General features: G+C 34.9%; 1 pseudogene; it reads left to right on the plus strand.

The window, feature by feature from the left end:
* The first annotated feature begins 19,740 nt into the window (after positions 1-19,740).
* On the plus strand, positions 19,741-20,690 carry LOC103678535 (annotated as a pseudogene).
* Positions 20,691-23,060: the final 2,370 nt, after the last annotated feature.

The following is a 23,060-nucleotide window of genomic DNA, read 5'->3' on the forward strand; positions in this document are numbered from 1 at the left end:
AATATACATAATTTTATTTTTTCTGATATCGGTGGGAATATCTTTGTTATAAGTATGACAAATTTGTTTTATATTACAATGCTGAATCCAATCTGCTAATAGTAGTTGCTTTGAGAAATATGCTGTGACGTTTTCTACAGTCATGTCTGAGCTCAATGGAAAATAATACCATGGTTAGTAAACAATGTCTGTTATATGGAGGTAAAAAAGGAACAAAATAATACATCTTTGCCATCCTTGCTTTAGTGTTTAACGTTAATGATTAACATTTGGAGGAAAATTTGAAACTAGATTAATTAAAAGTTTTGAAATGTTCCAAATATTTCACACTTTTAAAACACATGCTAAAGAAATAGTTTTTGATGGGGAAAAAATACAAAAGCTCTTTATGCTCAAGAAGCTGCACAACCTAACGTTACCCTTTTATGCATTAATATCCAAGGGTGATGATCTTAGAGCAAATCTCTAACCTAATGGACTGGTTACTCATGAATCTCAAAGGCTCAGCATACCCAGTGGAGATAAGAGGCATTATTCATGAATTTCACTTTAATCCTTAAAATTTCAACCACCAGGGAAATGTTATCTATTATGTAGGGTAAGTTAAGTGTCAAGGAAGAGTGTTGATGTATCCTCAGAAATAAAATATAATCACAGAAGCTTCTGTTTATTATCTCAGCAGATAAAAAGGCACAGCTATGTAACTGCTCTTAACCTTAGTGGATTAATACATCACTCATTTTATTATCTGTTCTGTTGGTTGATGGGTCCAACTTGGCAGTTCTTTTGGTGGCCTTAGTTGAAGTCTTTTCTGAAGTTGAATGAAGGCCCCAGCTGGTGCTGGAGTCTTGAGGCTCAGCTGAGATACTGGAATGATTGAGTCTTTCTTCATGATCATGTAGTCACAGTGGCTATCCTTTCCACATAGCTTTTACATAGGTCTCTACACATGATCTCTCTAACAGAATAGTTACACTTTCTAAGTGGAAAATCAGGGTTCCCAAAAGCAAGAGTTCCAAGGGAGAAGCAGAAGCTGTTAGTCTTCTTAAAGGCAAGGATTGGAAATTACACAATGCCAGTTCTATCATATTCTATTTGTTTGCAAGCTACAGATTGTCTTTGGAAATTAGCAACCACAATCGACCTTCTGGCCCCTAAGGAGTAATATTCTTCTCACATTAAAATATCCTCAGACCCAAGAGTCCTAAAAGCCTTATTCTACTGTGGCATAAGGCTCAATCTTAAGGCTTAATATATCTTCATTTAAATGAGGCCAGGGTGTGGGACACCTGGGTGGCTCAGTTGGTTAAGTGTCTGCCTGCAGCTTAGGTCATGATCCCAGGGTCCTGGGATCGAGTCCCACATCGGGCTCCTTGCTCAGTGGGAAGCTTGCTTCTCCCTCTGCCTGCCACTCCCCCTGCTTCTGCTCTCTCTCTCCCTCTCTGACAAATAAATAAATAAAATCTTTAAAACAAATTTAAAAACTAAAAATAAATAAATGAGGCCAGGGTTATATGTGGTTTCTTGAGTTTCTCTTATTCTGAAAAACTATGAACTAAAAAGAGAAATTATCTGTACTCTACATACACAGGATACAATTGTGAAACAGGTTCAGGAGAACTGAACAAACAAACAAACAACAACAACAAAATGTGGCCAGGTTGGGGGGGGGTGTCAAAATGGGAGGCACATAGCAGCCCCTGGCCATAGCGAAGCTAAAATCCAGCCAGGTATGGGCTGACAATTGCTCTAGCTCCACTGATTAGGCTCTATTTCTACTCCTTGGTTCTCTTCTGGGCTCTTAACTCTTCCATTTTCCAAGAAGAATGGTCCATTTTTCATAATGCCTTAGTTTTCCCAGCCTGATTCCTCATGTAGGAAGCTGGAGAGACTCCAAGATCTCTTTGCATTTTGAACTGTGTACTTTTCTTTACAAAGTAGGTAACTTTGAACTCCTTGCAGACTTTCTGTGTATCAAATTATAATCCACTCCATTAGAAGCCATACCTACAAATCTCTGTGAGACAAGTCTCTCTCTCCCTTGGGCTGAGAGTAAAGGTGCTAAGTGAGAATACTTTAAAAGATTTTTAGAAACCCTCTAGAAGAAAGGGTCTATGAAGAATGCTCATAGAAATCTTTGTGTCTAGCTGAGAGCATTTATGACGCACCATCGTAAATCTTCCGGAGCTCTTACAAAAGAGTATTACAGCCACACCCTTGGGATATTAACCCCCAGACCATCTTTACTGACAGAGCCCTGGATTTGATCTTTTCTCTGAGGCCATTTCTTATTTTGAAACCCACGTGAAAACAAACAGTTTCAAACCCAGCAGGTCCTTAAATGAAAATGTATTCTCTAGATTCTATTGGAAATTTGTGTTTCTTAATTCTTCATTTCTCTATATCAGATGGCAGATAGATAAATAGATAGCTTCCTGAATCCAGTTGGCACTTTCAAGCTTCTGCCCAGAAAACTTCTTACCCAAATACTCAATTCCATTATGTATCTTATTCATTTCCACATTACTGTAAGTATCAGTGTGGCTTAACTTTTCACCACGACATAAAACTAGCCACTTTTTTTCCCCCAGTTTAGAAGGAATGAAAAGTGATATGGGTAGTACAGATTAGGAGCACCAGCAACCCATAGAGGATTACCTTAGTAGTGGTCATCGCACGTTCTTTATTCAGGGAGAGATTCACTTCTAATGTGGGAAAAGGGTTACCTGTACTGTCAAAGGAGGGTCAAACAATGCAAGTCTTCAAAATCCTCAGCTTTCCTAGAAATTGCCCAAATGACGCATAATAAATTTCAGGGGTTCCTTCCTGGTCAAAGCCTTAAGTTTAATATTAGATTCTGCAAGACTGTGACTATATTTTGTGGAATAATTCAGTGTCCTATAGGATCAAAGTTTGTGTGTTTAATTTTGAGAAAGTCATTCCTGTGGTTATAGGAGACAATGGTTTCTTTCAGGGAAGTTATCAAAGTGTTGTGGATCGTTACCAGAATCTGAGTAGAGAATTAAACGCCTAAGTTTATCATTTATTTCTTCAAGTTTTACAATGCAACTAAAATAATAGATGAAACCCTTTATATTCCTTATGTTCACTTATGCCATTATTTTCACTCTTGCAGCAAGTTTGTGTTCACCCCAATACTTGCTTTTCATTGGCAGTTGTTGCCTTTTCATAGTGAAAGCTTCCATAATTTCATAGCCAAGTATTTGGGCTTTGGGTTGCTGTTGGCCATCATGGCCAAAAATTGGGAAGAACAGATCCCCCTGTAGTAGATAAGAACAAGGATAAGCTGGAAGCTGCTGGGATATCTCACTCTGCCTCCAACAATGACACATTATAATTATAGTGCCTGCCACTTCACTTAACACATCCCAAATTTCATGATTTTCTTTGTTTTTCATTTCTTTTTTTTTTATTTGACTGATGTTAACCTAAAATCAAACAGAGTAGGTATTCTCAGAAATTTAGTTTCACCTAAGTCAAGTTAATGTAGTTCAAAACAATCACAATGGGACCGTAAAGAGAAGTGGTACCAACTTAGCCAAGTTCAAACCAGCTTAGCCAAACTAACACAGACAAGACTGTAATACTACAAGCTAAGTTATCAATATTTGCTAATACTCACTGCCCTTGTTTTCACATAAACACAATTTCTTTTAGACAAAAAAGCCATCTGGGAGTACCTGGGTGTCTCAGCTGGCTAAGCGTCTGCCTTTGGCTTCAGTCATGATACCGGGCTGGAATGGAGCCCTGCATGTTGCTCCCTGCTCAGTGGGGAGTCTGCTTCTCCCTCTTCCTCTGACCCTCCCTCCCCAACCCCCCGCCCCCCGGCTTGTGCTCTCTTGTGCTCTCTCACTCTCTCTCTCTCAAATAAATAAATAAAATCTTAAAAAAAAAAAGCCATCTCTCATTATGTTCCAGGCATTAAAGAATTAGAAAATTTGAAGGAAAAAGTTGTTCACCATTCAGGTGACAGGCTTGGAAGATAGAGAATCAGAAATGTGATAAATGATGATGCATCATGTAAGCATATTGTATGGGACCTAAAGCAAAGTAAGACAGGAGAATAAGGAACTGTTGGAATTTGAGAATGAAGCCCTAGAAGATGGTAATAAAATAAACAGGTTCCGTGATATATGAGATATGTGGGGAGGGGGTAGGGAATATGGAATAAGAAACATTGCTCCTTGATTCATTCTTGAATTTAAGCCTTTGCAATTTCTGAAAGAGAAACTGAAATAAAGTGTATGTAAGCTTCATATAGAATTCACTTCCTGCCAACAACTTAGATTTTAAGCTCCGAGTTTCAGAGAAATAGTTTTGTGTTATTTTCTGAAATTTGCAATCCTGTGAATAATTTAATAAACAAAATGGAATGAAATTATTTCCATGTATCAAAATAGGTGCCTTGAAATGATTATTCAAGTTATTTTAATGTATAAAATAAGTGGTACAGGGTCTTAGGAAAAGACCTAGACACTTGATGGAGGAGCAGAATAGAGGAAGAAAGACAATGATTGATTTTGCCTAGTCATGCTTTTAACCTGTTACAACTTGAAGTCCCGCAGACTCTGAGATAGCAAAAGATGGTTTAAGAAATAACAAACCCAGGAAGGCCACTGTGGAAGCAGATGCTGCAAAAGCATTGTGGTGAACAAATATATCTCAAAAGAGGGCACTGGACTTTACCCTTTGTAGTATGTTACAGTCATCCATATGATTCTAAACAAGTGAGAGTAACAAAAAATAAAATAAAAAGTGATTTGTTGCTTGCTTTTTGTCAGCTTTTCTTCCTATTAATTCTTTCTCAGATGCACATGTGACTTCACATCAGGTCAGTGTTCAGCTAAAGCGAGAGCTTCTTGTAATAATGATGCTTTGATTTGCCCTTTGCACAACTCTTAATGAGCAATTACTCACAGGGTTGTTCTGGGAAAGATGGAGCAAAGGAACTCGGGAAATATTGGTAAGAGAAGCTTTATCAATGGGATAACACTTTTTTATGCCACTAAAAATACATTACCAAGTATTACAGTCTTAAAACTATGTGTTCTGTATTGTTTGTTCTGTGCAGTTTTGTTTGAGTATATGGAAGAAAATGGAGAAAATGGAATACTGTATCAGTTTGCTAGGGCTGTCATTATAAAATACTACAAACAGGATGGCTAAACCAATAGAAATTTGTTTTTCATGGTTCTGGAGGCTGAAATCCAAAATCAAGTTTTCAACAAGTTTCGTTTCTCCTGAGGCTTCTCTCTTTACCTTGCAGATGGCCTTTCTCTTGCATCATGTTCACATGGTGCTTCCTCCAGCTTGCACTTTTGCCCTCAGTGTTTCTTCGTCTTCTTCTAAGGACACCAGCCATATTGGATTAGGGCCCCAACCTCATGGTCTCATTTATCTCAGTCACTTCTTTAAAAGCCTTATATCTAAATGCGGTTACATTCTGAGATACTGAGGGTTGGGACTTGAACATAGAATTTAGGAGGGACACAATTCAGCCCATAACAGATATTTAAAATTTTTAAAGGTAGAAAGAAAGGGGGGGTAAACAGAAAGGGAATGAACCATGAGAGACTATGGACTCTGGGAAACAAAATGAGGGTTTTAGAGGGGAGGGGGTAGGGGATTGGGATAGGCCGGTGATGGGTATTAAGGAGGGCAAGTATTGCATGGAGCACTGGGTGTTATACACAAATAATGAATCATGGAACACTGCATCAAAAACCAAGGATGTACTGTATGGTGACTAACATAACATAATAAAAAATTATTATTAAAAAAAAGAAATATAAGTCTAACATATGTAGTCAAGGGTTTTTTTTTTTTTTGCAAATATCTTGATGAAATAATGTGTTCATATTAAAAAAGCAAAAGATCTAAACTATGCCTTACCCAGATTTCATGATAGATATTGTGTTTTTGTTTCTCACATCAATAGCATGGGTTCATATTATTATTACTATTTCCAAATAGGAAGGGGAAGCTCAGAGAGATTTAATCAGTTGCACTTTTTTGTTTAGGAAGAAAGTGCAATGTCAGGATCTGATCCTAGTTTTGCTGACTTTAGTACTCTTTCTAATAAAGCTATCTCTGGATTTTATTCAAGAAGTGTTAATAAGTTGTGAATCAACATTGGGAATTGGCAGATGGTGCCTAGCTATACACATCATTCAATTTAATTATATTTAATTAGAATGATCAAAATGGGTATGTGCAGGAGCATAGATAATGTGTATTTAAAAATGCACTGGGCTTATTAATGTGAGATTGAATAAATAGTCCATTAAGTTGTATCTTTTAAAATCTTAATTTCTTGTAAATTCCTTTTGGAAGTTTTTTTTTAATTGGAAACTTGATTATAAAACAATTTCTACAAATGGACACTGTGTACCCAGTTCTAACCTAGTGTTTATTGTGAAAGATGGACAAAGGGTATTTTTAAAATTGAATTGTCAAAAGTAACCCTCTATCTTTAAAAATTATAAGCTACAATTTAAACCAAATAATCTAAAGAGAATACAGATTACATTGGCCCAAAAGTTACTCACAGATTTTTAACATGTGATGTGCACTAGCCATCGAGTTATTATAATTATGAATATATTAAATGGAATTTCAGAAATCTATGAGGTCCCTTAAATGAAGCAATGAATTACATCAGGATCAGTTGAAAAAATAAAAGAGGAAAAATTTTCAGCCACTCTTCAGTATTGGAACCTGGTAGACCTCCTGAATATCGACCTCCTAGCCTCTTGTCATATGCTCACATGCCCCATGAAGACAGAAGCAGCGAGACCCCAGTTTCTCTCTTCTGCTTGTGATCCTCATTCTTGCTTGGTTTTCCTATGTCTCATGTTGTGAGAGCATTTCTCAAACTCACTGTCAGTTATGTTATTTGTTTTAACAATGTGCCTTTGTCTTAGACCATAAGCTTTTCCAAACCTTTTAGCTAAACCCAGCATAGTCAGTGTGCACATCTTACTTCCTCAGTATGTGGCACAAATCACTGCATTCTAAATGACATCCAATGTCTGAGTAATAGGAAGCTGCTATTCTTTAAGTGCCTATGGTTTACCAGGCAACAAACTAGGTGATTTATATAAATTTAATCATCTCAACAACCCAGTAAGGTAGAATTTATTATTTATGATTCAACTATTATTTTCAGAAAGCTGAGATACTGAGATAGTTTAAGAAGTTTGCTCAAGATATATGCATAGTAGAACTGAGAACAAAATCTAAACCTTGATATGTTGTGAAAAGAGCATCTGCATTGTAGAAAAATAGAGCTTAGTTGAAATATCAACTCTGCCACTTACCATTGAAACCTTAGTTTTCCTATCTTTAAAATGATAAGATAAATGATGTTTATCTTAGAGTATCACAAGAATTAAGTGGAAAAAAACATGGAAAGTTCTTATTATATTATTTGGAACAAGGTATATCATCAATCATGTTAGCTTATATTATTTTATGATTGCAGTATTATCCCACCACTTAGCATTACTGAATTACTTGAAGAATAAATAGGGTTGCTCTAGGATAATAGCAGCTGCCTAAATCTGAATTTCATGACACATCCTCCCAAATAAGAATAATATGAAAAAACAAAACAGAAGAAATATGAAATAAAAGCACTTGCTTCACAACTTAGCAATACTAGGAGGCAGAGATTTTCACAGGTGATATTATTTATAGAGAAATAAACACCAGATTTCACTACTGCATACTGTACATGAAAGGAATGAGGGAGAGGAGACTTGAGAGACTCTGCAAAAGGGAAGGGAATGGAGGTCTTAGACAAAGCACAGTTAAAGTCACCCACAGGAAGAGAAGGTCTAAAACTAAGTTCAAAATACTGATCACATATCTCGGTCTTAACAAGTCACAATATTAACTACATAAAAGGGAGTTCAAAGTGACCTGGACCAGAAGTGACAACCTCAAGGAAGCATTTTTTTTTTCTAGGAGAAAAGCAGATATATAGAGACAAGTGGTACTTCATAGAGAAATGGCAAAGGTAGAAGACATCATGGGTTACCAGAAACAGGAAAAAGTCTGACCAACTGAATATGAAGCGACTGTATTAAACATATAGAGAACGAAATCAGCTGATTATGCTTTCTCACAACAAAATAACTTCAAACTGAAAGGCAATTGTAAAAAAAACACTCCAAATCCTCAATCAAGCCTGAACAAATATTAAACAAGGATGGAATCTGTAATTCAAAAATTAAGAATGAATATGGATTAAAAATGCAGCATGAAATATGAGAGTTGATTGAACTTAAGAAAAAAATTGATTTTAATAAAGCCAATCTCACTATTAAAATGAAAAATAAATTACAAAATATCCAACAGAATATAGATTGAAATAATTTAGTAAGGGGCTTTGAAGAATGATGGGAAAAATAGCTAAGAGAATAAAAATTATATCCTAAAAAAGATCAGATCAAAAGTGACTAAAATGGACAAAAAGCAAAAAACAAAGCAAAAACAAATAAACAAACAAACTATATATATATATATATACACACACACATATATATATTGTATATATATATAATTGTAATATGAAGAAGAAAAAACAAAGAAACAGAAATATTTTAAATTATAACACAAAAAATGTATATTAAAAATAAAAAACCAAATGGACTTGGGAAAATTGACCCATAAAAATCCACAATAACACATAATTTAGTAACACTTTTGAGACAAAATTCACAACATATATGTAACATTTTAAAGATTGTATTTATTTAGTTAGTTAGTTAGTTAAGGGTGAGGAAGAGAGAGAGAGTGCAAGTGTGAGCAGGGGGAGGGGCACAGGGAGAAGGAGAGAGAATCTCAAGCAGACTCCTGACATGGGGCTCAATTCCAGGACCCTGGGATCATGACCTGAGTTGAAAACAAGAGTGGAATGCTTAACTGATTGAGCTACCCAGGCACCCCTAGATATAACATTTTAAAGTTCCCGCGTGTCCAGCAACCACCTATGAGAAGCTGAAACTACAGAGGATGGAAGAAGAAAAAGAAATACTCTAATATTCTGCTGTAACTTGTTAGTGCAAGATACGTCAAGAGATTAAAGAGTCAGTAAGAATAAATAAGATCTCAGGGAGATCTTATGGATATATATTAAATAGTACACCCTGATAATAGCAAATATATGCGTTCTTCTCGAGGACCTGTCACAGCTATAAAAAACTGATCATATATTATTAGGTCACACAAAAAATCAATAAATTCCATAAAATAGAACAATTAATGACACACTTTGATCATAATGGGATAAACTAGAAATTACATTTAAATTTAAAAATAATTTGTCAATAGATAAGTTAATTTAAAAAATGAAAAATAAAACCTTTTATTAAACAATACCGAGTGAAGAAAAAACAATAAATGAATTTCTGAAAAATAATGATGATGAAAACAATACAAATCAAATCCATGGGATATATTTTAAGCAGTAATCATAAGTTCCTGACTAAAAACACTAGAAAAGGATCAACAACACAATCCAGAAGAAACACAATGAAAAACTAGTAAATTATAGATAACAGAAAAAATAGGTCATATTAATAAGTGAAATCTTGGTTCTTTGAACAGAGTTGACAAATCCGTTGACAAATTTGATTAAAAAGGAAGACAATACCAATGTAGAAAATAAGAAATGACAAATGGGAAATAAATACCTACACATAAGAAATTTTAAAAATCTGAAGTTGTTACTTGGTACATCTCTATACAAGTAAATATGAAAACCTAAAAGAACTAGATACTTTCTTAGCCAAAGACAGTTTACCAAAATGAATCACAGCAGACATTAAAGGATTAAAGAGACCAATTTACACATATATGGGAATATAGAACGTTATCAAGAGAACATCCCACTTAAAATGCCTTAGTAATAGTTGTACAAGGAAATTCAACAAATCTTTGAAAAATAGAGGGTATTCTATATAACTTCAGAGCATTAAAAAAATGAAAAATCTCCAAATTCATTTAATGAACCACGTATTAAATTGATAAATAAACCTGACAAAGATAGTACAAAAGCAACAGATTGATATTACTTATGAATATTGATGTAGTATTCCAAAAATAAAATATTAACAAATAAATCACATTAAGAGATGGTGCCATGAGATGATCCTAAAATAATGTTATATGTCAATTGTATCTCAATAAAAATAAATAAATTTTTTAAAAAGTGCTTATCTCATAGAGATGTTGAAAGGACCAAAAGTGTTTATACATATGAAGAGTTAAAAAAGCATTTGACTCAATAAATACTGATCATCTTTATGGAATAAATTAAAACATTCAATGACATTATACCAGGATTTGTACTTATGGCCATGATTTTGTCAGAAGAACTGCCCTTACTTTCTTCCCGCCTTACACAGTAGCAGTGTGATATTCAAAAGAAGAAAAACAAATTATCTGAGTCTCGTGAGTGTCCCAACATACTACTTGAAGAGTTTTCAGGTTCAGGGCAGGGAGTGGTAATCCAAAGAGAACCAATGATCTTACTGATGGACCTGATGAAGATTATTGTTTGGAAAAGGAACGGTAGCTAGAATTTGTGAAGGAGTCTGTCTTAAGAGGGGTATTTTCCTAGAGATCTTGAGAGATCTAAAAAGATTCTCATCAACTTTTTGACTGAAAACTAATCTGCACATGTGTAAGAGGAAACTATGTGAGAAAGAAGAAGGAATTACTGGAGGGCAATATACTAACATGCATTATTCACAGAGATTAGTTGGTGTTTCTACCTGTCAGAATGGAAAGACTTCATAATACATGGGTAATGGAGCAGTCTTCAGATCTACTATAAATATATTTCCTTTGTTTAATAAAGAGAGAAAACATAAAATATAATGAGAAAAAATATATCAAAAACTCAAATAGAATGCTGGAGATCAAAAGTACAATAGCCGAAAAAGAAAACAAAAACACGCTGGCTAGGATAAACAGTGTATTTGAAATAGCAGAAAAAAATACCGGTATACTTGAAAAATACACAAAATGTAATGAGAAAAAAAATCAAAATAATAGACAAAGGCTCAGTCAGGTATAGATCAGTATCAAATAGCCTAACATAATTTTTTAAGTTTTAATTTTAATTCCAGCTATTTAACATACAGTGTAATTGTAATTGACTCAACACTTCCATATATCACACTGTGCTGATCATAACAAGTGACCTCCTTAATCTCTATCACCTATTTAACCTGTGGCCCCCCCACCTCCCCTCTGGTAACCATCAGTTTGTTCTCTACAGTTAAAAGTCTGTTGCTTTAAGATGAAACCAGAGAGGGAGACAAACCATAACAGACTCTTAATCTTAGGAAACAAACTGAGGGTTGCTGGCGAGGGGGGGGGGCGGTGTTAAGGGGATGGAGTGCCTTGGTGATGGACATTGGGGAGGGTATGTGTTGTGGTGAGCACTGAGTGTTGTGTAAGACTGATGAATCACAGACCTGTACCCCTGAAACAAATAATACATTATATGTTAATTAAAAACAAACAAACAACAACAACAAACATATAGTATTGGGGCACCTGGGTGCCTCAGTCGGTTAACTGTCTGCCTTCAACTCAGGTCATGATCTCAGGGTCCTGGGATCAAGCCCCACATTGGGCTCCCTGTTCAGTGGGGCGTTTGCTTCTCCCTCTCCCTCTCCCCCTTACCCCAGCTTGTGCTCTCTCTCACTTGCTCTCTCAAATAAATAAAGTCTTAAAAAAAAGTCTGTTTCTTAGTTTGCCTTTCTCTTTTTCCCCCATTATCATTTGTTTTGTTTCTTAAATTACACATATGAGTGAAATCATATGGTATTTGTCTTTCTCTGACTTATTTTGCTTAGCATTATACTCTATAGCTCCATCCATGTCCTTGCAAACAACAAGATTTCATTCCTTTTTATGGCTGAATAATATTCCAATGTGTGTGTGTGTGTGTGTGTGTGTGTGTGTGTGTGTGTACTGCTTCTATATCCATTCATCGCTTGATGGACACTTGGGCTGCTTCCATAGTTTGGCATTTGTAAATAATGCTATTATAATACAGGGGTGTATGTACCCCTTTGAATTACTGTTTTTGTATTCTTTGGATAAATACCAGTAAGTGTGATTGCAGGATCATAGGTAGTCCTATTTTTAAATTTTGAGGAACCTCCATACTGTTTTCTGAAGTAGCTGCACCAGCTTACGTTCCCACCAGCAGTGCAAGAGGGTTCTCCATTCTCCACATCCTTGTCAACACTTGTTGTTTCTTGTATTGTTGATTTTAGCCATTCTGACAGGTGTGAGGTGATATCTCATTGTAGTTTTGATTTGTATTTCCCTGATGATCAATGATGTTGAGCATCTTTTAATGTGTCTATTGGCCATCTGGATGTCTTCTTTGAAAAAATGTCTATTCATGTCTTCTGCCTATTTTTTAGTTGGGTTATTCATTTTTTGGGTTTTGAGCTTTTAAGTTCTTTTTTAAAAAAGATTGCATTTATTTATTTGAGAGAGAGACAGAGATACAGAGAGCAAGCAAGAGAAAGAGAGCACAAGTGGGGGAAGGGGCAGAGGGAGAAGCAGGCTCCCTGGTGAGTAGGAAGCCTGATGTTGGGCTTGATCCCCAGACCCTGGATCATGACCTCAGCCAAAGGCACACACTTAACCAACTAAGCCACCGAGGTGCCCCAAGCTTTGTAAGTCCTTTATATATTTTAGATACAAGCCCTTTATCAGATATGTCATTTGCAAATATATTCTCCTATTCCTTAGGCTGCCTTTTGGTTTTGTTAATTGTTTCCTTCCCTGTGCAGAAGCTTCTTATTCTGATGTAGTTCCAATAGTTTACTTTTGCTTTTGTTTCCCTTGCCTCTGGAGACATATCTAGAAAAAAAGTTGCTATAGCCGTTACTACTTGTGTTCTCTTCTAGGATTTTTATAGTTTCAGGTTTCACATTTAGGTCTTTAATCCATTTTGAATTTATTGTTGTGTATGGTGTAAGAAAGTGGTCCAGTTTCATTCTTTTCCATATAGCTGTCCAGTTTTCTCAACACCATTTGTTGAAGAGACTGTCTTTTTCCCCATTGGGTATTCTTTCCTGCTTTGTTGAAGATTAATTGACATATAGTTGTGGGTTCATTTCTGGGCTTTCTATTCTGTTCTGTTAATCTATGTGACTATTTTAGTGCCAGTACTATATTGTTTTGATTATTACAGCTTTGTAATATAACTTGAAGTGCAGAATTGTGATGCCTCCAGCTTCGCTTTTCTTTTTTAAGATAGCATTGACTATTCAGGGTCTTTTGTGGTTCCATGCAAATTTTAGGATTGTTTGTTCTCGTGTTGTGAAAAATGCTTGTGGTATTTTCATAGGGATTGCTTTAAATGTGTAGATTGCTTTGGGTAATATAAACATTTTAACAATATTTGTTCTTTCAATCCATGAGCATGGAATGTCTTTCCATTTCTTTGTGCCGTCTTCAGTTTCTTTCATCAGTGTTTGGTAGTTCGCATCTCAGAAATAAATCACACTTGATCATAGTGAATAGTTTTTTTAATGTATCGTTGGATTTGGTTTGCTAGTATTTTATTGAGGATTTCTGCATCCATGTCTATCAGGGATATTGGCCTATAGTTTTTTTTTAATAGAGTTTCCATCTGCTTTTGGTATCAAGGTAATTCTGGAATTTGGAAGTTTTCCTGTCTTTTCTATTTTTTGGAATAGCTTGAGAAGAGTAAGTTTATCTCTTTTTTAAACGTTTGGTAGTATTTACCTGTAAAGCCATCTGGTCCTGGACTTCCATTTGTTGGGGGTTTTTTGATTACTGATTAGATTTCTTTGCTGGTTATAGGTCTGTTCAAGTTTCCATTTCTTCCTGTTTCAGTTTGGGTTTATATGTTTCTAGGAATTTATGCATTTCTTCCAGGTTGTCCAATTTGTTGGCATGTAGTTTTTCATAATATTCTCTTATAATTATTTGTATTTCTGTGGTGTTGGTTGTTATTTCTCCTCTCTTATTTGTGATTTTATTTGAGTCCTTTCTCTTTTTTCTTGATAAGTCCACTACAGGTTTATCAATTTCATAGATTTTTTCCCCCAAAGAACCAGCTCCTGGTTTCATTGTTCTATTGGGCTTTCTTAGTTTCTATATCACTTATTTCTGCTCTAATCTTTATTATTTCCTTTCTTCTGCTGGTTTTAGGTTTTGTTTGTTGTTCTTTATCTACTCCTTTAGTGTAAAGTTACGTTGTTTATTTGAGATTTTTCCTGCTTCTTGAGGTAGGTCTGTATTACTATAAAATTCCCTTTTAGAACCTTTTGCTGCGTTCCAGAGGTTTTGGACTGTTATGTTTTCATTTTCATAATTTCTTCTCTAATTTAATTTCTTCTTAATTTATTTTCTTATTTTCTGGTTGATCCATTCATTCTTTAATAGCAGGTTATTTAACGTCCGTGTTTTTGTAGTCTTCCCAGTTTTGGGGAGGTGGTTTTGTTATTTATTTAGTTAGTTAGTGGTTGATTTCTAGTTTCGCAACATTGTGGTCAGAAAATATGCATACTATGATTTGATCTTGAATTGGTTGAGGTTTATTTTGGGGGCTATTATGTGATCTATTCTGGAGAACGTTCCATCTGCACTTGAAAAGAATGCGTATTCTGTTTTAGGAGAGAATGTTCTGAATATATCTGTTATGTCCATCTGTTCCAGTGTTTCATTCAAGGGTTTTGTTTCCTTGTTGATTTTCTGTTTATGTGATCTGTCCATTGATATAAGTGGTGTGTTAAAGTCCCCTACAAAATCTACTTTGTCTGATAGAAGCATTACTACTCCAGCTCATATTTGACATCCATTTGCATTATAGATGTTTCTCCATACCCTCACTTTCAATCTGCAGGAATCTTTAGGTCTAAAATGAGTCTCTTCAAGCCAGCATACAAATGGATCTTGTTTTTTATTCATTCTGTCACCCTATGTCTTTTGATTGGAGCATTTAGTCCATTTATATTCAAAGCAATTATTGATAGGTATGTATTTATTGTCATTTTATTATTTGTTTTGTGGTTGTTTCTGAAGATTTTTTTCTTATCCTTTCTTGTCTTTCTCTCTTTCACAGTTTGCTGATTTTCTTTAGTGATATGTTTAGATTTCTTTGTCTTTATTCTTTGCATACTTATTAGTGGTTTTCAATGTATGGTTATCATTAAGTTTGTACATAACCTGCATATAACAGTCTACGTTAAGTTGATGATCATTTAAGTTTGAACTCATTCTTTATCCCTCTCTTCCCCGTGCGCTAGGTTTATGCTGTCATATTTTAATTCTTTTATTCCAATAGCCTAACATAAATTTAATTAGAGCCACTGACACTGGAGGTGGGGGACAGAAAAAACCACTGAAGTAAAATGATGGCGAGAATTTTCCAAATTTGAAGAAAATTATGCATGTGCAAACTCAAGCAGTTCGGGAAACCACAGCAAATTTAGAATAAAGAAAATCACATAAAGGAACATCATAATTAAATAACTGAAAATCAAATAAAGGGAAAATATTAAAGACAGAGAAAAATGACACATATCGATTATAACAGACAAACAAATATGTGATAGAACAAATCCTTTCCTGATAATAGAATGCTAATAAATATAGAATGGATTATGAATTAGAAAATTACTATTTCAGAGTTAATGTAGTAAATTACATTCTGGTAAGAATTACTGATGGGTACTAAAACTATGGAATGGAGGGGTTGTTGTAGAATAGTATATTACATAATCTCAAATACCGCCCTTATAAATGTATAAATGACAAAATGAAAAATGGTAACTAAGTGGTGAGGGAATCAGAAAGTACCATAGTAAGTCTTACAGTGTGGAGGGCAGACTCTTAGTTGGCTCCCTCCTTCTGGTAGTCATGCCAACTATATACTCATTTCATTGAATATGGGCAGGACCTGCTACTTAAATTAATACAGCAAAGATAATGAGATGCCACTTGCAAGATAATACTACGTAAGTTTGTCACCCATCTTGCTAGTAGACTTTCTCCCTTGCTGGTTTCGATGAAGCAAGCTGCTATATTCGGAGCTGCCCTATTGAGAGGCCCATGGAACTGAGGGAAGCATAGGCAGAAGGAACTAAGGCCCTCAGTCCTATGGCTTGCAAGGGTCCGAATTCTGCTTAGAATCATGTGAGATTTGAAGCAGATCCTTTTGTAGTTGAGACTTGAAATGATACCACAGCCTCAACTGTGGTTGCCATCTTGGTTATGAAACAGAACACACACTTGAGCCACCCCCATTCCTCTGACCCAGTGAAACTGTCATACAATAAAGTTGTGTGTTCTTTAAACTGCCAATTTTGTGCGTCACTGTTAGGCAACAATAGATAAATAATTCACCAAGCTATCAAAATTAACATCATCAATAAAGACAAACAGAAATCCTATGCTACTGGATATGGTATTCTGAAAAATATACAGCATCACTTATATAGTGTCCCAGCCCACAATGCATACTTGAATCTATCCATAGGGAGACAGTAATACCCAGGTTGAGGAATATTCTATAAAATTACTGGTTATATTCTTTAATGACATGAAAGAAAGAAAACCAAAGGAACTGCTCCAGGTTGAAGGAAACTAAATAGACATGAGAGCTAAATACAATTTCTGATCCTAGACCAAATCTTATACTAGAAAACAAATAGCTATAAAGTGTATCACTGTGAAATTGATGAAGTTGGAACACACAAAATGTGAAGTATACAAAAGGTGTATTGATGGTACATTTCTTGAATTTGTTTACTGTATTAGGGATTATGGCTGTGTGATTAAATAACTTGGCCTTAGGAAATGCATGCTGAAGTATTGTGGGTTTATAAAACTACTCTATGATTTCTTATAGAGAAGGCAAAGCAAATGTGGGCAAGTGTTGAAAATTAATCTGCAAAAAATTCAGTTATTTTATACATTTTTTGTAAATTTTCTCTAAGTTTAAAATTATTTTAAAATAAAATGGTAGAAATAATGATAAACAGATATTCAGTTGTTCCTGAACACATTGTATTACACTGAAAAACCTAACAGAACTTAGGATTTCCCAGGATATAACCAAGGCACTGTCACACATTGAGTCTTATATATCATTAGTTAAAAATGCACAAACTATTAATGTCTTTTTAGCTTCTACTAGCTTGCAGAAATCTTGACATGGAGAGTTAGAAAAAAATGCAGTTTTTCTCCATTCCTAGTTTAGAAAGTATCCCTATACATTTTATCAAAAGCTAATTAAAATTCCATGCCACTGGTAAAAAGAACATGAACACAAAATTTAGCAAAGGTAGATAAATCACTAGGACACTGGGAATTGACTGCAGGAGAAAAAAACTTGAATATTGCAGCAAAACTAGGCCATCTATTCACTTCAACAAGAATCGATCGCTTATAATTTATCTGCTGGGCTGCCTGAGAAAGAGAGGGAAAGCCATGGTATCATTATCATCATCGTACAATTACTTAGATGTTAATTGGTAATCCGCCGTAATAATACCCATAGCACTGAAAAATAGAGGAGAAGATCTAAATAGGATATGGAAAGAGGAAAATTTTAGTTGTAGAGAAAAACACAAATCATTTTCTCTCTACAACTTCTCTCTCTCTGATCTCCTGGCTGAAAAAAAAAATGTAATTGGATTTTACTAAGTTACCATTGCTCCTCTCTGGTAATTACAGTGAAACAGTGAAAGTTAAAGTTTCAGAGCATATATACACTCTATATTATTTTCCTCTTCAATTTCCAAAATGTTATTTTATGACATAGCAACTTCAAAATCAAAAGAGTGTTTAAAAACTGTTGGCAGGCTGGATGGCTCAAGAGATTTGTAATAGGTTATACACTGCCTTTGATTTCTAGGTCATTGCTTTAAATTCATTCTGCTTAATGACTATTGGCTGTTTAAAGTGAAATGAACTGGTGAGTTTAGCAGAGTTCCATAGTCATTTGTATTATCTACTACCTTTTCCAAAAAGTTTGTGTATAAGTAGAGTCTCTAGTCACCCCCAAGCCTCAGCAAGCAAGTTGAGAGATCCAAGTAAGAAATATGAGTTCAAGATTGAGATGCAATCACTTTTTTGACTATATAATTATCAACAATGAGCTTGTGTTCTTTTATCCTTAATTTCTCCACTTTTTACATTTGTGCATAAATGTGCATGTATTTTATATATAAATCATCTATTTCATTGAATTGTTTTATCAAATAAATATTTTATGTGACCATAACAACAAACGTTTTTTGAGGGTCTCCTAAAGGGCAAATACTACAGTTCACATTACTTCACTTAATTTTATGTAATGCTTATAACTCACTGTGAGGTAGTTATTATCTTTTTTAATAAATGGGAAAACCACCACGGAGACCTTATGCAGCTTCCCTGAAACACATAGCTTGATTCTGAAAGAAAGTAAGAAAGTAATCATTCCTTTAATGAGGATTAAATAGGTATTACTGGTCCAACTTAATTCTATCAAATTTTGTCCAAGGCACTGGAGAAACAATGGTGAACAAGAGAGACAGAGACCAAGCTCTCAAGAACTACTTTCTGGAGGACAAGGCAGACAGCAAACAAACATGTGAATAATAATATTTCAAATATTAGTAATATTATAAAGAGTATAAATATATTTAGTGAAGACAGACTGAGGGGACATGTGTTGCATATAATAACCCAGAAAAGACTCTAGGGAAGGTGACATTTAACCAGAGACCTGAATAATGACAAGGAACCATGTCCTTTGTCAATGTGCCAAGGTTGATGTGCAAATTTATTATAATCCAAGTTAGGTCTATCCATATTCCTTTGCAGTCTTAATCGTCTCTTTCTTGTCTTTCTCCTGACTTTAAAAGACAAATGATTTAGCAAATTTGCAGAGATTACCAATGCAAAATTGGAGATTATTTCACAATCCAAAAACAGAGGGAAGAAAGAGAAAGTTAGTTGAGGAAAATGAAAATAGCCTTACATAGTTTGTAATAAAATGACTCCGAAGTTTAATCTGGTCTGTGCCACTTGCCTGTCATGTGATTTGTGATTTGGCTAAATTCCCTCCTTCTTCTCAAAACAACAAAAACAACAACAACAACAACAAAGCTTTTGTATAATATACTCAGTTGTTCTGAGGGTTAAATGAAATAGCTTTTTAAAATATCTAGGGTATAGTGCTTGAAATGTGAGTACCTGGAATTTGGGGGAGTGGGGTGGAAATTGAGAAATAATTCTCCTGTGGATATCTTTAGAAAAGGTTTTTAAGACTGTGACTCCCTTTCTTTCTCTTACATTAATATAATATGCTAATGGAAGCCATATTAGGAATTTTAAAATATGATAGTAATATGAACTAAGTGATAAAAAAAGAAAGTTGGTTCTTTGTGACTCTAGAACATGTGTGTTGTAAGCAAACATGTAAATACGTCCATCTATTCATTCTCCACTCAAAGAGTTCGTTATTTATTCTCACATAGCGTGCTTCACGTCAGAGAAATAAACTGGGTGATATTCCCCTTCAAAAAAAAGTTAAATGAATGTGATTAAATACCATTAACAATGTGCAGAAATCCGTAATAGACCTGACCTTTCTGTGCTACCCAGGGAGGGATACGTCGTTGTTTTGTATTTCTGTGGTAACTTTAAGTTATAACTCTCATAATGTCCAGAGCCCTTGATGTCCTGCAAATAAAGGAGGAGGATGTCCTCAAAATACTTGCAGCAGGAACCCACTTAGGTGGCCTGAACCTTGACTTCCAAATGGAACAGTACATTTACAAAAGGAAAAGTGATGGTACCTGCTTCATAAATCTAAAGAGAACGTAGGTGAAGTTTCTGCTGGCAGCTTGTGCCATCGTTGCTGTTGGAAACGCAGCTGATGTCAGTGTCATATCATCCAGGAATACTGGGCAGGAGCTGTGCTGAAGTTTGCTGCTGCTGCTGGAGCCACTCCCATTGCTGGCTGCTTCATTTCTGGAACCTTCACTAGCCAGATGCAAGCAGCCTTCCGGGAGCCGAGACTCCTGGTGGTTACTGATCCCAGGGCTGGCCACCAGCCTCTCACCCCTCTCAGGGGTGTTTTATGTTAACCTGCCTACCATCATTCTGTATAACACAGACTCTCCTCTCTGCTGTGTGCACATTGCCATCATTTGCAACAACAAGGGAGCTCACTCAATGGGTCTGATGTTGATGCTGGCCTGAGAAGTTCTGCTCATGCTTGGCACCATTTCCCATGAACACCCATGGGAGGCCATGCCTGAGCTCTAGTTGTACAGAGATCCTGAAGAGATTGAAAAGGAAGAGCAAGCTGCTGCTGAAAAGGTTGTGATCAAGGAGGAATTTCAGGATGAATGGACTGCTCCAGCTCCTGAGTTCACTGCTACCCAACCTGAAGACAGGTCTGAAGGCATGCATGTACCCTTTGTGCCTATTTAGCAGTTCCCTTCTGAAGACTGGAGTGCTCACCCTGCCACTGAAGACTGGTCTGCAACTCCCACAGCTCTGGCCACTGAATGGGTGGAAACAACCACTAAGGGGTCTTAAGCTGCTCTTCCACAGAGGCAAACAAAATGGAAATAAGGTTGATGGAAAATAAACAGTTTCTTTAAAAAAAGAAAAGAAAAGAAAGAAAAAAAGAAAAAGAAATACCTGAATTTCATTTCAACTCTATCTAGGAAATGAAGAAATCCTCAAATTTTGAAATTAGAATTGTAAAGAAAACACTTTCCCCTCTTAAAACAAGTTGGATAATTTGTATATAAATATTGTAGTGTCCTGAGAAATAAGCATTGTTACTCTAATAATGTTCCTGTTGATGTTTCAAATTTAAGCAACAGTGAATAAGATTAGAGCTGAACCTGTAGCCAACAAGTGTTATCTTTCAGCCTCACACTTTTTTGCAGCAATACATGTAGCTTTCAAAATGTTTAACGTTGTGTTAAGAATATTCTAAGATTGATACTTAGTATAATATTAATGAGGCAATGTGTTATTCTTTTATAAGGGAAAATAACATTAAATAGGATACTTTATGGAAATCTCTCCAAATAAGTGGTCAGGTCATTGCTGTTACTGATTCATTATGAGGAAACGTAATTGCAGAAATACAGATTCTAAAAAATATATATATAATATTTAATCTTTTGGATGGAAACCTAATGCTCATGACAGATCAACACCCAGAATATCCATGGGCAAGTTAATTGCTCAGTTGATGACAGGATTTATTAGGCGGAAAACAATTTCTATGAAGCATAAAATTTGGGAAATGAACTGTTTAATTTAATGAGCAGAATTGCTATTTAAATCATTCATGGCTGATCCTATTATTAGTTATACAAGTTCTAAGGTGAACATCAACTCTTATCACTTATGATAAGCACAGAATATTAGTGTTAGATCTTTCCTTAAAAGCCTTGTTGAAGTATTTTCATGTAAGTATTCCAAGGAGAAGACATGAGATATTAAAAATAATACTAATGAGATTAATATACAATCACTCTTCTGAAAGAGCATTCCAATCAATCTTTAGAATGAAAGAACAAGTACTACTAAACTCATTATGCTTATGGAAAATTATGAGACAGTGAATTTAAGCAGCTTGTTCAAGGTCACAAAATAAAATAATTTCTGACATACAAATAGAATTCAGTCCTTCAAAGCCCAGCCCAGAGACTTGTCTACTTAATCTGAACCCCCTATAATACATAAATGTAACCCTTAACTATTCTCACTATTTATAACTGCTGTTCTCTCAAAGGAGTGTCTTGTTATGCTATTATGTTGCATCAATAATTTTCTTAAGTAGAACATAATATATTCTGTTTAAAATGGAGGATATTCTCCTTTTTCTCAGCTCAGTCTTATCTTAAATAGGAGGTGAGTTATATGATATCCCAATTTTGTATATAGAAAAGTAAATTTTTGTATGTATTTAAAATAAAAATATATATTTACATATATTTATATAAATATACAAAATAAAGTATTTTTATAAACCAATAGTTGATTTATTTTTTGTAAATCCTAGTTATATATTGCCAAAGTATAATGTAATATTAAACTCTAATATTTCTTAATATATCAGGGTTTTTCCCTGTTATTGTAGTTTTATTCTAACATCTCTTCATCTCCTGTAAATTTGAGATAAATTCAAATTTTCTCTTTTCTCAAATATTTCTCATTTTTTGAGCCTTTAAAAAACTCAGGATGTTCATTGTTAAAATATAATAGGCATTATTTGCCTTTTCTTAGAAGGGCAATAGTCAGGCTTCATGGAAAAACGAAACAGGAAACTACTTTTTATATATAAGTCATAGACTTAAATGTAAAATTATAGATAATATTTCTGCGCATCTCATTATACTACAAACTGCAATCAAGGCCATATTTACTGTATTAAGTTTGATATGGGGAATGTTACATCCTTTACTGGCCCTTGTTTTCTATAATACAGGGAGAATACACTGTGACTTATCTCGGGGCTGTCTTACACTCTCTTTTTTTCTGCTTGTCAACTAGGGGTATTTCTGGTTACAAAGTTCATCAAAGATAGATAATACTTCTTTACTGTTCGACCATTACTCTGTTTTTGTTCAGTCATATTTAGGAGCCTTTTCCTTTAGTAACCCACTTGCACACATTCAAAGTATACAGTTTGTTTAGAAATGTTTTTTATCAAAAAATAAAGTTTGGAAAAGGTGTGCAGTATAAAAAATATTGAAATAGAAGAGCATACATAAAAACGAAAAGCAACTGATCTCTTATCTTGTTCTGGCATGATCAATGCACAATTACTTTGGAAAACTATTTGTCAAAGCCAACTAAATCTAACATCTGCATACTCTGTGTGTATTACGTATGTGCAGCGAAAGACATATACAAGAATGTTAATTGAAGAATTTTCGTAATAATTTCAAAACATAAGCTACCTAAATGTTCTTCACTGGTAAAATGGATAATTAAAATGTGGCATAGTC

This window comes from Ursus maritimus, unplaced genomic scaffold (assembly GCF_017311325.1).
Source record: "Ursus maritimus isolate PB19 unplaced genomic scaffold, ASM1731132v1 scaffold_17, whole genome shotgun sequence".
NCBI classification, from domain to species: Eukaryota; Metazoa; Chordata; class Mammalia; order Carnivora; family Ursidae; genus Ursus; species Ursus maritimus.